The sequence below is a fragment of the Musca autumnalis genome, unplaced genomic scaffold (genome assembly GCF_047663935.1).
Source record: "Musca autumnalis isolate F117 unplaced genomic scaffold, ASM4766393v1 scaffold_2, whole genome shotgun sequence".
NCBI lineage: Eukaryota > Metazoa > Arthropoda > Insecta > Diptera > Muscidae > Musca > Musca autumnalis.
In genome coordinates this window covers 104,698,724-104,715,864 of record NW_027411755.1, presented here as the reverse complement: position 1 = coordinate 104,715,864, position 17,141 = coordinate 104,698,724, and the positions used below count along the sequence as shown (strand labels likewise).

The window sequence follows — 17,141 nt, the reverse complement described above, 5'->3', positions numbered from 1 at the left end:
TAAAAGAAAATGTAAAATAAAACGGTCTGTTTGTTTCATACGAATATTGCAACAAAGCAAAATTGCAAAACACACGAAACCGTGTACACTAGTTTCTTGAAATTATGCATTTTTCCCAAAAAATGCAAAGTTTCATGTCAAAATTTCATTGAAGCTACTCTAGTGTGGCCCGGGACTTTATTAAATTGCTGTGGTGTGTAACTCGATCTATGAACCCCTATTAAACGGGAACGTTAACATTGCAAGTTTCACCGTGTGGCATAAGACTTACAAATAGAACGCGCTCTATTCTCGTCTGTACAACAAAAGGAAAACAGCTGTTTCATTTGTTCGCAATATTAAAAAAGGAATGAACGGAAAACGAATGAAAAATTAAATTTTGCTGTGCAGAAAGAAATATATTTGGGCAAAAAAACTGTGACAGTTGCTATGCATAACATATAAAAAACATACTATGTAGAAGCCACTTAAGTGTAAACACCGTGGTGTATTTCAGGATTTCGTCAAATCCGGTGGATTGTGGAACGTAATGCTAGGTTTACGAAATTCACTCGATTTCAACTGTCAATTCCATTGCTTAAATGTCAAATGAAATCCAATGGATTTCAGATGAGATTTTATTTGACGTATACACAAAGGAATTGACAGAAGAAATCAGCTCGATTTCGTAAATGTAAACTTACTATATGTGTGTTCGTTTATTCAAAATTTTTACTGGATGTTGTTCGTTTACCCCACAGTACAATGCAAAAGAGCTTAGTCGATTGCAAGAAGTTACTGGACTTGTACAAATTGTTGAGTAAACGAACACACCTTATAATACCCCGTTGGCTCTTATAGGGTTTTTACATTAGAACAAAAATTAGATTATAAGGCCGCTGCACATACGGCGCGTTGAGCGTTGCGTTACAACAACCACATGAAAACTACAAACTTGGCATCACTTACACATTTTTCATGGTTGTCGTTTTCAACGCGCAACGCGTCACACAACGGATCGTATTTGTATGGTCTAGGGCACTGTTGGGCAGAAATGCTCGGCCCCATACACAAAAGTGTAAAAAATACATGAGTCTCTCGTAATTTGCCCACCATTGGTCTAGGGATACGTATTACCAAGCAAAGATCGATTTTTCGATCTCTTGATTCTTACTTAGTACTAAAGAATCGATCTTTTGATTCTTACTTAGAACTCGAAAATCGATTTTTCGATTCTTACGTAGAAATCAAAAATCGATCTTTCGATCCTTTGATTCTTACTTAGAACTCACTTGGATAAAAGAATCGTTCGATCGAGATGACTCCTTAGTTGAAAATGTGAACGTTTTAGTGTACAATGCTTCGCGTTTAACACTGCCGTACCGTTAGATTAACTTTGTTCATCAGTTCAACAAATAATATAATATCGTTGTCTTGCTCTTAGCAATGTAATCTGCATATTTCATTTTCGTGGTACATCAAAAAGTCAAAACAGAATTGATCTTTCGATTCCCACTACAAGAATCGAAGAATCATAATAGAAAATCGATCTTTCGATTCTCTATGAAGTCAAAACTCGATTCCGATTCTTCAAACCAAAGAATCGAGGAATCGATTACTCGAAAATCGACTTGCGTATCCCTAGTATGGTCCAGTAAAACAGGCAAAAATTTTCGTCCTTTACCATACAAAAATAAATGATAGCTACGTTATTTATTCTAAACAACGCACGAAAACACCATACCATTAGCAACTGTTTTATGTTGTTGTTGTATAATATAGAAAAACAGAAATACCCAACAATAAAAAAGTGAAAATAAATGGTAAACACCTTGCAAAAATTATGTTTTAAACGACACAAAACTTTACTCAAACGTTGTATGTGTTTTCAGCTTGAAGGCCAGAACAGAATCAATCGCTTCCCAAATGTCAAATTATAAAGGAATGCCAGAGCATCTTTGCAAATCCGCGTGTGTTCCCCTTTAGAAGGCTCTGGCATTCCTTTATAATTTGACATTTGGGAAGCAAGTAAAGCAAGCGACGATTGATTCTGTTCTGGCCTTTATGGGCCAAATGTATCCTGTCCGTGGTGTTACGCGTTGAAAACAACAACCACATGAAAAATGTGTAAGTGATGCCAAGTTTGTTCTTGAAGCTTTCATGTGGTTGTTGTAACGCGGCACTTAACGGACCGTATGTGCTGAGGCCATAATGTAACCGTACTATTAAGGCCGCTGCTCATACGGCGCGTTGAGCGTTGCGTTACAACAACCACATGAAAACTTCAAGAACAAACTTGGCACCACTTACACATTTTTCATGTGGTTGTTGTTTTCAACGCGCAACGCGTCACACAACGGACCGTATGTATTTGGTCCATTAAGGTTCGTTGCTTGCTTTCCAAATGTCAAATTATAAAGGAATGCCAGAGCCTCTTCGCAATTCCGCCGGCGTTCCCTCATATAATTTGACATTTGGAAAGCAAGCAACGAGCTGATTCTCTTTCTACCTTAATGCAAACGCAGTTTAAAGTCCAATTTACATATGCACATTAAATGATTTCGTTTTACGAAATCCTAGAAATAAATGAAGTGTATTTACATCTGTTTTTTGCGTCATTTGCTTACGCACACAATCGCACATACACACTTATACAATAACATCTACACACGCACACAATAATTTTAGTTCAGAAAATTAAGAATTTCACAACACAAATGTTTACCAACTAACTTGACTTAATTCAAAATTAAAAAAACATAATTTTTGCAAGTTTTTTAACCATTTGTTTTCACTTTTGTCATCGTTTGAGTATTTTTGTCTTTCTACAACACCAACAAACAAACAAAGACATCATAAAGCAGTTGCATTTTTTGGTAGTTTATGACAAAAAAAAAACAGGGCTGCTTATAATAGTATGGTGCTTTCGTGCGTTGTTTAGAATAAATGACGCATCTATCGTAATTTATTTTTGTATGTTAAATGACGCAAAATGTTGCCTGTTTTAGGAAATAAATGACGAAACTGGCCTAAAACCAGTTTTTCGTGCTAATGTAAAAAGCATATAAGTATAATGCCAAGTTTACACTTACGCTCCAAAATCAACTGGATTTCACGAAATCCTGAAATACACCCCTGTGTTTACACTTTTTTTTTATTTCAAACATATCACAATAATCAAGGTAGATGCATATGCGCAGCTGATCGAACATAAATTTTCAAAAAAAAGTTTTTCTAACAGCCTGTTTCTGTATGTCGGAACGAAAATGTGTGCGAATGAAACACACACTAACTTTAGTTTTCGAAATATTATTGCCTTTGCTTTTGTTTCAAAACAAACAACAAATTTGAAAAACAAACAAAAGTTTGTGCGTGTTTCATTCGCACATATTTTCGTTTCAACATACAGAAACAGCCTGTAAATTGAATTAGATATCAAAAATAGACGACACAATAGCTGTGTTCCAGAACTAAAAAGTTTTTACAATTTTTACGACTTTTACACATTTTACTCGAAAAAGCGTTCCCGTACACAAAAAAGTTGTAAAATGTTCACTTCTCTTTAATCAAAAATGGCGCTGAATGACGCTCTCTTTAAAAACTTTTTACACGACAAATTTGGGCGAGTAAAAAAATAGTAGCATGGTTGCCGGCGTCTGATTGGCTGTTACGCCGACTTTGACATTTGTTCCAGTTTTTTTGACGTATTTTCCATTTTTCCGTTCCCGAACTATTTCAAAAAACTTGTGTGTCAGAACAAATTTTTTGCAGTTCTCTCTTTTACGAGTTTTACCATTAAAAAGTACGGGAACGAAGCTAATAGAACTTTACCGCTATATTTCGAAAATTATAGTAAAATTATCTATTTATCGTATTCATTGTGTATAATACTAACAAATGAAAAACTAAAAAAATCATCTTATCTTTGAGACATCATAATAATAATTTATTATTAATAAATTTTGATATATAAAATTTGTGTTCAGGACCTGCAAAATATTACTACTTGCAGTAATTTTCCCGTTTAGTGCTAGAAATGCGTTCCAGTACTCTGAAATCTAGCAAGACTTGCACTTTTTTAAATAACACCCTCTTCTAGTGTTTTCTGCTATAAAAAATTGGCCTAGTAGAAACTAGCAGCATGTTAATTGGCATCTGACGTTGGCTGATACGCTGATTTAGGCGTTTTTGCTGGAGTTTTTGCAATTTCCGTCATTTTTCCTTTCCCGAAATTTGTATTGGAAAACAATTTTTGACAATTAGCTCTTTTTGCTAACATTACCATTAAAAAGTAAGGGAATACAATGAAAAACAACATTGTAACAAAGTAAATTAATATTTTTTTACATTGTGTACAAATTTTGATACTAAAATTTTTTGTTGCAGCAATTGACCATCTACCTTTTTTATTGTGATTCGTGAAAAGTGTTGCAACTTTTTGTACTTTTTTTGCAGAAGCAGGTTGTATATATATATGAGTAATGTGATTTCGATGTTGATTTGGCTGAAATCACGTCTGAAATCACGTAATGAGATGATTTCATTTTTGTATGCGAAATCATGATAAATTTTGCTTATTCCGCGCGAAATCACGAAACGCCTTCGAAACTGTAAACCAAGCATAAGCTGGCATTATAGCACGGTTACACTACAGCTTTTTGCCGGGTTAACCCACTTCAAGAGGATTTATTTGCTTAATCTGCTCAAATCTGACCAGATTTGCACTACAAAAATTAAATCCTCTCATGGCTGGGTTTTGTTTTAAATCCGGCACAAATCCACCAAAAATGCAGTGTTGTATTCGGTATTTGTGCAAAAAAATCCAACTCTACTGAAATAGTACCAAAAGTTGCAACTGTTTTTGCAACAGAGTTTGTCGTGTTATACACGTTTACGATTGGTCGCATGAGATTTTATGGAGTTAATAAATCTAAAGTTATTTGGAAATTAGGAGGGTTGGCGTTTTTTGTTTGGGATGACGACTTCTATTGTAACAGATAAGTCTCTAAGCGGAGGCGGTACATTGGTGGAGGGCTGCGGCTTAGCTCGCCGGATGGGGGAGTTCTTTCCGCTACTCTGTGAACATAAAAATTGTACCTGATATTTTTCTGAATCGATTAATTTTTAAAATATAAATAGTGACACGGTAATATTTTAATATGGCCTTCATACTGTTCAATTTAAAATAAATATTTATTAGATTTCCATACTGGTGAGGACTTGATGTTTGCCTCAATGGCTTTACCCACCCCTTTTTGACTCATTAAAGTCAACCGTGGCACTTCCGTCGCCATGAATAATTATGGAAATACCCCTATTTCTATTAATCCACTACATGACTACTATTAAGCCCATACTTATCAGAAATAAATTGAGTATGACAAATCAAAGTGATTTAAGCTAGAATTTATTATAAACTCCATATTTTTATCTAAATGTATAAGTCTTATACAACTATACTACAAAATTATGTATTATTTGTTATTTTGTAAATTAATATAAATATTAATTGGGTGTACATTCGATTCTTAAACATTTTGGATCCAATTTACTTGTTTTAATTATTGTTTTTATATATAATTAATTATTACTATTAATTATAGTCATTACTATTTATATAATCATATATTTTCGTTTGAAAATGACAACAGCAATTTATAACAATTTGTTTATTTTTTTTTTTTTTTACAAATTAATTATACATTTCCTATCATTAAATTATGTTCACATGTGTTTAATGTAATTTAGATTTTAAAGCAATTTTAAAATTCTTATACACCCTCATTATTTTTTTACCTTTTATTATTTTTTTACTAAGCCTTGATTTATGCTTTAGTTTTTTTTATTGAACAAAACAAATGCTGGGGAATCTGAACACGAATGACAGTGAACACTTGGTACCTCGTGGTCATTTATGGACACGATTATGTAGTTATAATATATTCAGTAATTCTTTAAAATCGTTTCGATTCTTTTTAGGATATTTCCTAATGTAGGTTGCTTTGTGACAACGTAACTTAATGCTTATTATGTTCGTTTGTACTCACTCTTTCTTGTCATTAAACCTGGGGCTAAACAGCGAGACTATTTAAGTGAGGTGTCTGATCGCTATGAATGTTGGGTGTCTGTGTAATGGGGGGATCTCAGTTGGGATTTAAGTTTAAAGGTCCCTCGGGAAATTGTGGTGCCACCATCTACGATTCATTGCCATCATGTTTAGGTTACTGTGTGTCCAACCTAATGAATATTGTGGCCAGTCTTTTTGTTGAGGTCTTAGTCTTTTAATTCACAATTCCCTGGATAAGGATTAGACCATTTGTCTTTAATCAGTTTTGAAACAAACTCGTTAGAATTTAAAAAATAGGACAATGTGCTTACCCGAGGGTAGGGTTTTGTACAAAAAAAAAACAAATTAGTTTGTTAAGTCAAATGTTGTATACGTATTGTATCCGAAATAAATAAATTATTTACTGCTGACACTTTTTTTTCACCACCGAATTACGACAACGCTGCTAGGACAAGAAAACTAATTTGTGATACTTTTAAGAACTGTACACTATCACAATTTCTGACTTTTTTAAGTCCCAAGGTGACATTCTTTCAAGGTCAGAACTCACATGTTAAAAATTCAGTGATGAAACCTTGAATTAGATACAACCATGGTGGATCTTAGCTTTTTTTGTGTTTGATAGGAATGTAGATGTCGCTAATTGATTTTTGATAAACATTAAACTCCTTTATTATCAAAAATAATTAAAATTAAAATTTCGATGCTAAACACATAAACAAACTCCACGCTGTAATATATTATTCTAAAGTTTGTTTTTACCATTGATTATTACCAACATTTTTTTACTTATCATACTTATTAAAAAAATAACTTTGTTTGGTCGATAATTATCTTAAATTTTTTTATCTATATGGGCGAGTTTCACTGCTGTGATATTTGTGCCTTAATCATACATATATTTTTCTTAATGCCGCGTTTACATCCAGCATCGTTATTGTTGCCATTGAATATTTATTAACTAAATGACTTATTTCCCTAAAACTCTGTTTATAGTTGGCAGCGTAAATTTATTTTCTAGACATATCAGAACATTTGTAATTTCAATGATTTTTTGAAACGTACTCTAGGTAGCTCAAAAGATTCCAAGAACTATATATAATTCACGACACGACGTAGAAAGGTATTATGAAAAAATACTTCTATACGTTCCGTCAGGGTATTTCGGTAGTATTCATATGAATGTGTTTTATGGGCGTTATTAGGTATGCCATTAAAATCGAATTGGAACACTTTTTTGTTGATTGGCAATTTCTTTTACCAACACTAACATCTGAACATATGTTTAATGTTTTATTTTGATTTGTGCTTCGTATATATTGGATATTTTTGCTCGCCTTTTCATAACAATTAAAAAAAAGAATAACAGCCAAATGTTGAGCTGTCACACTATTTTGTTTTTCAAAATAGTCAGGCTTAATCCCATAGTCGTTGTTTTAATATTTTATTAAAACAACTTTAATTTATTAGTGGGAAAAAATTTGCGATGTTTACCAAGGGGTAAGGCAGGGAATACTATAGTTTCAGATCTCGCCACAGATCTTCATCAGTTCCCTTATTTCTTGTTTTTCAACAAGAAACTTTTTATACCCAAGTGTCAATTGCTAGCTCAAATAGATACGTGCGCAAAGAAACACTCTGATCGAGAATTTCTTTGGCACTACCTAAACTCTAGCAACTTCACTTGCAAACAAAACCAAATTTTTCCCACTGCTATGCGTTCGTCGATTCTCGACGAAAAAGCACATAACTAATTTGTTGGTATTGCATACTACAGCAATAAACAACATTTTGACGGTGCCCGGTCTCACAATTAGGAGGGTTGGCGTTTTTTGTTTGGGATGACGACTTCTATTTTGTTTTTCAAAATAGTCAGGCTTAATCCCATAGTCGTTGTTTTAATATTTTATTAAAACAACTTTAATTTATTAGTGGGAAAAAATTGGCGATGTTTACCAAGGGGTAAGGCAGGGAATACTATAGTTTCAGATCTCGCCACAGATCTTCATCAGTTCCCTTATTTCTTGTTTTTCAACAAGAAACTTTTTATACCCATGTGTCAATTGCTAGCTCAAATAGATACGTGCGCAAAGAAACACTCTGATCGAGAATTTCTTTGGCACTACCTAAACTCTAGCAACTTCACTTGCAAACAAGATCTGTGGCGAGATCTGAAACTATAGTATTCCCTGCCTTACCCCTTGGTAAACATCGCCAATTTTTTCCCACTAAAAAATTAAAGTTGTTTTAATAAAATATTAAAACAACGACTATGGGATTAAGCCTGACTATTTTGAAAAACAAAATAGAAGTCGTCATCCCAAACAAAAAACGCCAACCCTCCTAATTGTGAGACCGGGCACCGTCAAAATGTTGTTTATTGCTGTAGTATGCAATACCAACAAATTAGTTATGTGCTTTTTCGTCGAGAATCGACGAACGCATAGCAGTGGGAAAAATTTGGTTTTGTTTGCAAGTGAAGTTGCTAGAGTTTAGGTAGTGCCCATGGTACAATAATTCTTAGGTAGGCCACAGCTAACAGCTGATTACAATTTTTTTTTGTTATGGCTTAATCTGTCAAAACCGTGTTGACATGCAGAGTTGATATTTATTATTGATCAAAAAATTCAACTCTGTTTTGTTTTCATTTCAACATTTCGTTCTTCTTCTTCTTTGTATACTCATCCGTTATCATTCATCAAAACAATTTTGACGTTTTAAGCCATAGCGACAGGGTTGTATTTTTTTGGCGATTCTCATACCTGGCCTACCTATGAATTATTGTACCATGGTAGTGCCAAAGAAATTCTCGATCAGAGTGTTTCTTTGCGCACGTATCTATTTGAGCTAGCAATTGACACTTGGGTATAAAAAGTTTCTTGTTGAAAAACAAGAAATAAGGGAACTGATGAAGATCTGTGGCGAGATCTGAAACTATAGTATTCCCTGCCTTACCCCTTGGTAAACATCGCCAATTTTTTCCCACTAATAAATTAAAGTTGTTTTAATAAAATATTAAAACAACGACTATGGGATTAAGCCTGACTATTTTGAAAAACAAAATAGTTATTTGGAAATCATAAAATAATTTTTTTTTTCGGTAGACACTTTTTTAACAAAAAGTACGATTGATACCGTGATACAAAAATGTATCCCTATGTGTAAAATATACCAATATGAGCAAAGAGGGGACGATATCTCATACGAGAAATTGTAAAAGTGTAACACACGACTTTATTAGTTATTTTGTATGTATACGTAAACAAACATCAGCTGACAGTCTATATCCTCGAAAAGCTAAAGCATTGTTCCTTTACTTTTTTAATGGTAAGGGTGGTAAGTGTCAAAATTGCTCAAAATTGCTCTCTCATGAACATTTTTACCAGAAAAGTAAAGGAACGGAAAAATGGTAGATCTGGCAGCAATGTCAAAAAACAAACAAAATCAATTTTCGTCTTTTATTTCACAGTTTTTAATTTAGTTTTGTCAGCGTTCGACTTTTTCTTCTGTTTTTCGTCCAGTTTCGTCGTTAATCGTCAAACAAAAGTCGAAAAATCAGTTCTGCCATTTTTTACCGGCAGAAATTTTCCTGGTAGCCCGTGGTAGAAGAGAAAGCCATTTTCGCTCTCTCTCCACTCTCACTCTCTTAAAAATTGCTTCCAGTTTTGCCACTTTTCAGGGTTAAGGAACGCTTTGCAGGTTAAAAATGGTAACAAATGGTAACCTCAGGTAAGTAAAGGAACTCAGCTTAAGTGTAACCAGCAAAGATTAAACCACTGGATCTATTAAACCCAGTGGGTTAACCTTCAATAGTGTAACCGGGGTATTAGATTAGCACATTGAATGATCTCGTTTTACGAAATCCTAGAAATAAATGATGTGTTTACATTTACGAAATCCACTCGATTTGCACTGTCAATTTACGTAAATTATAAGAATTTTAATTTTAATGTTTTTTTTTTCGGTGATAGAAAATCAGAGTACATTTACATTTACGAAATGAACTCGATTTCAACTGTAAATTTCATTGCTCAAACGGCAAATGAAATCTAATGGATTTCTGAGGAGTTTTCATTATACGTTACGCAAAGGGGTCAGATACATACGGTCCGTTGTGTGTCCGTTGTCTACTATCATTATTTCGAAACCGAATTCGTGTTAACAATAGTACATTATTCAGTACAATTTTTAAAATCCAGGACCTTCGCTCAATTGTTACAGTTTTAGCTCTACTTGTTCACCCAATGTCAATGGTATTACATGTAGAAACCTTTCATACACTTAAAGGCGGATTTAAATAAACATCCTGAACCAATCTCAATAGCGATCCTCATAACAAATTTCATTTATCGATTCACTCAATACCAGTGCTTCAATATTTAGTATTATTTAATACTTCTAGTACACTTATTGTACGACCACATCTACCAATGAACCTGACAAATAAATAATATATCAGAATTTTACTTATATTCCTTAGCCCAATACCAAATTTATTACAATTTTGTACTTTTCACTCACTAATTATATAATGCCATCTTCATTGCTACACCCAATCAAATTTAATAGCATTTAGTACATTTCGTATTTTTCAATAAATCAGCCAAATTTCAGAATTTGTATGCATTTCAAAAAATCCTTATCTAAACACCAACACAATCCTTCATACAACAATTCGAAATTCCACCTATATCCCTTCATGCAACACCAAACTGGTACCAAATTTAGTACTCTCACACTCTCCCTACACACCAACAGCGCACTGTGGTCCCAGCCGGCGACAAAAATACAAAAACCGATGTCTAAAAATTATGATTGTAACTATTCAAATCTATCGTAGACACATCAAATTTTAGTATTCCGGCTTTCTTTTTACAACTTCTAACGGTACTTGCTAAAGCAGAGCCACAGAAGTGAGCATTTCCATTTGCAGAAATTGAGACATTGAAATTTCCATTAACGTAGTTAGAAGCAGGGTTTAAAATGCTAACGCCACATTAGCAAAAGCACCGAATATTTGCAGCTTTGCCTGCTAAAATTTCTTCGAAATATGTTTAGCAACAATGAACAACGGCAAAATGTAGCAACAAATTTCACAAAAATATTGCTAGCGATGCTGATGCTATTTGATCTTGTCGCTTTAATAAAAAAGAATCGGGCACGCATACTCATATTTTGCAGCACCCATGATCAACACATATCAGAAAAGAGAATAAGCATCAAAGTTTCAACGGCTTATGGGTACTTTACACGATATGTATTTTACATATGGGTTGTCACTTTTTATATACAAAATGTATACGCAAATTGACAACCCATATGTAAAATACATATCGTGTAAAGTACCCATTAGCCAGGTTTTCAGCAAACAATTGTTTTTGAGATCAGGGTTACCAGTGCAATGCATTAAAAATCCCGACGTAATTAATTCCACTTTTTCGTTCAAAGGACATGTGAATTTTTGGTGAAGCCGTTCAAAATATATTTTTTTTATTTTTAAACAATAATAATTAGTATTCTTTAGGTTCTACCATATGACAGGAGCATTTTGACATTAAATTACATCTTTTTTATTACTGCGTTGGCAACTCTAATGACAAAAAACACCCTCCCTGGCTAATTAGGCGTAAAAAACGAAATAAGCAAAAATGTACAAAAATAAATATGCGTTCGGTTGCTTATATAGGCGTGTGTGTCAATATTGTGTAGCAGTTGAAGTGTACAGCTAATGCTATTGTTTTTAGATGCTGGCTTTTAAACCCTGGTTAGAAGTTACAAGTGATAACACAAAAAGTAATGTGTAAATTTACTATAGTAAGAAATGGAAGTTAAAGTTAATAGTATTGTTATTGTTTTTAATTGATAACATCATAAAATTGTATCTTTATTTTGTAGTACAATTGATCTCTTTTGAAATGTATTTTTGTGAGTGTTATTTATTTAATATTGTGAAAAGAAATAGACTTTTAGTACGTTGGATCCTCGCGGATCCTCACGTTATTTTTATTTAAATATTCGTGGATGTGTCCAGAATTAGAAAAAAATTATCTCGTCTGCCGAAAGTTGCCGAGCGGTATTCAGTTTTCATTATACTGAGTATACTCGGACTTTTGTGAATGTTTAGGCGGCCATCAGACCATCTGCTTTTTCACATGTATGTTGTCCATTTGGCTATACTAATATACAGAACAGCTGATGCCATACATGTGAAAAAGCAGATGGTCTGATGGGGTTTTTGGGTGTTTTCAAGCAATCGGTTTTGTTGTTTTGCATTTTATTTCGATCATATTTTATAAAAATGATGTTTTGTTATGTGTGCTTACTGGCCGCTCTATTTAGCCGCCCGTCTAGCTCAGGTCTTCTCTTCGGGCTATGGGATCTCAACCTGCCAAATTGAGCCAACACACAAACATTGAATATGAGGGAAACTATTGCTCATTTAACTGACTCTATACATAGTTTAACGGGAACGTTCTATCAGGCGAATTTTGATGATTAGACCCCGCACTGGCCCACCCATCCTAGGTCCAATATGTCCATATTCCTCTTCGAATTGGACCCCACATACCACACACTTCAACTCACACACTTACCTCATCGCCTGGCCCCCAGGTAGTAAAATTAGCAACACATCATTTTTTTCTACATTCACTTCAACAAGTAGACAAACAATACATTTATAGGTTTATTGATTTGATTATCCACAAAAAATATATATCTTTTCTTAATCTGGTAATAACAATAATAAAATAAAACACTAACAAGAGAACAATACCTAGATAAAAATATACTAATGGCTCATTAAATAAGAGCAACCAAATAGATGAGATTTCGATCCTAGTTTCTGATAGCGTCTTTTTTTTTTCTAGCGCCAAAACTCTATTCTAGTCAACTATTAAAAGAGCTCTCTTAATCGCTGCAATAGTCGCTTTTCCAAATCCGCGACTCGAAATAATATAAAAACCAGGACTACTACAAAAATCTAATTGATCCTCCTTAGCCTCACAAGACAAATCTGGGTATTATCCCTTTTACAAACGCTTTTAACACTACTACTTAAATCTACAGGTATTTCGATATTAAAAAGCTTGTTATATTTACTTTCTTTTAAAAGTGTGAAATATTAAGTTTTTAGGTTCCTATCAAAATTTACTAATGACCTCCTGTCTTTCTTTTTTTTTACAGCACTGCGAGTGACCGATTTGATGACATCTATTGATTTCATAAACACAGGACGACACAATGGTACAATTTTACCTGTATTTCAGCAAATCTATTCTAATGATTGCTTTACTTATTTTCATTTCAGGTGGTGGCTCAAAGGCGCAAAACCACAGACGATTGTAGCACAATCTTAATACCGGTAAACTGGCGGCAACGACAATCCTTAGTTTTCCACAAAATGGACGACTTGGCAGTTAAAAACAAATTCGATAGGCCTCCGCACCAGAATGCTGCAGCAGAAACCAGAGACATGCAGCAACGCAACATTTACCCGGATTCACAATGGTCTCCAATAGGAGCAGACTCAAATTCGGCCAATCGTATAAAAAAAAACAAAATGCACCGGCCTCCAACTCGTCTCTTGGCCGGCCAGTGCTACACAGGAACGATTTCTATTTAAATAAACAACGAACGACACTTTAACGCTGCACATACAACAAGATTGCTTACAACACTTACAATTTTCAATAAAGATCAAACACACACACAAACTATTTTCAACTTTTATTTTCCTTCGGAATATAATTGATTTTTGACTTAACAGGCGGTCACGTCTTGCTGGCTACTGGCGATTTTCCCACAATTTCGCCTTATATACCCCGCTCTTCTCCCGCCAAATGCCTTATTTCCATCGACAACCATTTTCTTTCTTAATTTTTCCTTGTATGATTTTCTTTGTTTTCCCGGCCGTCTTTTCTCTTTTTGTTATGTTTTGCATTGTGAATGAACATCTGGCCCGACCCCTGTACTTGATATTCTGATGTTTAACGGTCAGCCAATTTATCGTGCAATCAGATTTAATTCGATTATCGTCATCAACCTAACATGATTCCAAATATATTTTATTCTTCTGGGCATAATGATTTATTTTAGCTTCATTCAATATGTAGGCGAGCGGATTTATTCCAATTTTCCTTCTCGAATGTGAATTTGTAGATAGAATTATTGATTAGATTTATCAATCATAATGTTTTATTATGTTTGGTGTAAACCTTTTTCGCTACTACGACTTACGGCGTCGCCCATACGTCATACGCTCTTACGAATAGTACCCTTTTCATCAACTGTGGATGGTCGATTTTCAAACTAGTGCCCCCTAATTCTTTTACTTCTTCATAATTGTCTATCCTCCACCCAGACAACACATCAAAACTTAATATTGGTCATCCTATTTTTGCCCTCAGCCAAATGCAACACGGAAATGCATCACATGGAATATTAAAAACAAACTCCTGTACCCATTTCACTACTGGGATTTGTGGATATTGAAATTGAGTGCAATTTCGCACATATGTTTTTGTGGAATTTGCCACCCCCACCCCCCATACCTAACCACGTGTGGTGGATTGTGGGTTGTCTGTCACAAGTGCATTTTGCCTTGCACCTCATATGGCCCGCAACAGTTTTTAGGATTAAAGTATGAATGTGTGTTTCCGTATTTGTATGTTTTTGAAATATGGTGTACAAAAAAAATTTTGTCAAAGCCAGCATGGGACTGACGGTATTCAAAGAAATTATAGCACATAAAGGTTTGCGGTTTTAGTTTTGCGGGATATGATTTCTCTAAGTTGTCACATCGTATAAACTATCTCTGCAAAGGAATTTCAAAAATCTGGATACAGAACAAGATAACAGAATTGAAAAATTGATAAACATCATGCAAATTGGCTTGCTATAAAAGACACCATTATTTTTGAAAGATACATGCCACTTCAAGAGTTATCTGCCGTTGAAAGTATAAACGCGAAAGGCCTGAAGTAGATTTATAGCCCGTTTAGACTATACCCTTATACGATGATTAAGGGCATTATCTCGATTTAAGTGCTTAATCCACCCTGATTTACCATACAAAATTAAATCAACTCAAAACTTGGATTTGTTTAAAATCAAATATTAAATCGAAATATTTTGATATACAACACTGCTTTTTGCTCCTAAAAATGCAACTATTGCAGTCTGTACCAATATTAGCAACTATGTTCATGTGTCGTTTATTTACTAGCGTTATGACTTTTTGACCTTTTTTTCTCAAAAATGATTTCCTGTAGCGAAAGTGAATGAACTTTTGCCTATTAAAAATTTGCTCCAAAATTTTTTTCCTGTTGCACGAATAAATGACATTTTGCCTATTAATGACTACAATAATTTTTAATCCATTTAAATATTGAAAAAGGTCCCGCACAAAGCACTTTCAATTTATGTGATACATGGAATAAAGCTATATATGATATAAAATCATATACATATATGTATTAACATGACGATAAAATTGGTTGGATATGTCGTGTGGCTTTAACGATTGTTTTGAGTTATTTATGTGCTTAAAGAGACTCCAAAATTTTTTCCAAAAAGCTCATCTATAAAAACTTTAAAAGCTTTTTGTGCGTGAGCTTTTTTCTATCGTATCACCTTGTAATTAAGATTTTAACTAATCTTATGCAAAAGCTCATCAAAATATGGCACAGGGATGTGAAGTTGTAAAAATGATTTGTCATATAAATTCTCAGAGTTTACTAAATAAACTGGACGAATTTCAATACATATTTGAAAATTCAGATATGGATGTAATCTGTATATCAGAAACTTGGCTGTATTCCTCAATTCCTAATGGTTTAGTGAATTTGAAAGGGTATAACCTGTTTAGGTCAGATAGGGAGAGCCGCGGAGGAGGCGTCGCAATATATACGAAAAATACAATCAAAGCTAAGTTTACACTAAAATCTAAAGTCGGTGACCGCATTGAATATGTATTCGTTGAACTTGGATTTAATTCTAAGAAAATGCTCATTGGTTGTGTTTATCGTCCGAATAATACCAGCTACATAATGTCCTTCAAAATGTTACTTTAGGTTTCAATGAGGTGATAATCACTGGAGATTTCAACTCCAATCTTTTAGTTGACTCCACATTAGCTAATAACATGTTAACACTGGGACTTTTCCCCGCTAATTGTACAAATCCAACACATTTTTCGACGACAACCAGTACACTTTTAGAACTGTTCTTCGTGAACAATCCTTCAAATATATTACTTTATGAACAGATATCTGCTCCAACATTCTCAAGACACGATCTTATATATTTGGAATACAATTTAGATATAACAAGTAAAAAGTCGTTAAGTTCGGCCGGGCCGAATTTTTTATACCCTCCACCATAAAATAGTCTTAATTAAAATGGAATAATTAGGGTCCTTTCACAATTTTAGGTGGAACAACAATGGATAGACTCTTACCGCCTCCCACTATTGCTTAAATTACACTGTGAACACAAATGTTGGGGCAGAGATAATTCCTTTTGGAGATGAAAGCCCTTGGTGTGTGTATATTAAAAACCCCGAAGGACAGATGCGCCGTGAGTCGAACTTCCGCGTTATGGCGTGATGAAGTTTTTGCAAGAGACCCTGCAAGCCATCATGAATTAGCATTATATCTTTGTTTGTTGTTTTTGTAGAGCACTTAAGCAACAGTGAACAAAGATATAACGCTAATTCCTGATCGCCCACAGGGTCTCTAACAAAAATTTCATCACACCATAACGCGGAAGTTCGACTCACGGCGCATCTGTCCTTCGGGGTTCATAATATACTCACCAAGGCCTTTCTTCCCCAAGAGGAATTTTCCGTGCCCCAGACTTTCACCTCTATTTTGTTGCACAGTGTTATCTAATCTAATCTAAAAAATGTGTTCAGCTAGGTGAAAGGTACCACCTACGGGGCTATATCAAAGAGTCAACCGATCTTTAAATTTTTTGGCGAAAAAGTTTTATAGCTGCAGGGAATTTCAGGAGTCAAATTGAGGGTAGTTTCATCAAAACAATTTTGACCCTCAAAAATGGACCCATATTGTACAAATTACTTTTGTACATACTT

The 17,141-nt window shown here is 34.2% G+C and overlaps 1 long non-coding RNA gene across 1 annotated transcript; it reads right to left on the bottom strand.

The window, feature by feature from the left end:
- Positions 1-13,556: 13,556 nt before the first annotated feature.
- LOC141394380 (uncharacterized) lies at positions 13,557-13,974 on the bottom strand. The gene is made up of 2 exons (XR_012410389.1): positions 13,730-13,974; positions 13,557-13,662 (listed from the first exon to the last, which is right to left on the bottom strand). It is a non-coding gene; the product is annotated as an uncharacterized lncRNA (long non-coding RNA).
- Positions 13,975-17,141: the final 3,167 nt, after the last annotated feature.